Below are 774 nucleotides of genomic sequence, written 5' to 3' on the forward strand. Positions count from 1 at the left end.
CACCCACGAAGCACGGTCGTTACCCATCGCTCCACAAAAGCCGCGGCCCTTGCAGAGCAAGGTGCAAGACTACTTCTAGGTTTCAGAGCAAGTGACGTGACTGATTGAAACGCTAGTAGCGCGTACCCGCTAACTAGCTAGCCATTTCACATCCGTTACATAACTACACATTTTTGTAACTATACATTGTAACAATATTGATTAACAATGCTTTGGTGCATTGTAATTATGTTTTCCAAGAATACACAAACATAGTATTTCTGAATAATTACATACTCAAAAGATTGTTACAGAGTAGTATATCAAGTTATTCATAAAGTAATAGAACAGTAATGATTAGGTAAAAACTGTGACTATTTCTAATAAAATGTCAAAGACATACTGTTTGTGTTAATTGTTTGCTATGTGGTTATCCTACATGCCACACTGAATGATTTATCTTCCTGAGATAAATAGGCTACACGTCTATGCATTGCAACACACATTATTGACTTGGTCCATTACAAGAGTTCCACAGAGGAGTCAAGCACAAATATTGGAGTTTACTGCCCACATGTGATACAATATATATTCCTGCTGACCGTATTCTATTTTGCCATTGGCTGAATCGTTGCGTTATTCTGTAGCTTCCTTTGATGCTTCATGTAATTTCATTGGATATAGCCTATATTGTCTTCCCCATGTTCATTGGTCCATAAATACACCGAGTTATTCTATTTGCTAGAAGCTCAATGCCTTGATCTCGAAAGCACCCAATTGGTTCATAAACTGGGT

The sequence above is a fragment of the Salvelinus fontinalis genome, chromosome 4 (assembly GCF_029448725.1).
Source record: "Salvelinus fontinalis isolate EN_2023a chromosome 4, ASM2944872v1, whole genome shotgun sequence".
NCBI classification, from domain to species: Eukaryota; Metazoa; Chordata; class Actinopteri; order Salmoniformes; family Salmonidae; genus Salvelinus; species Salvelinus fontinalis.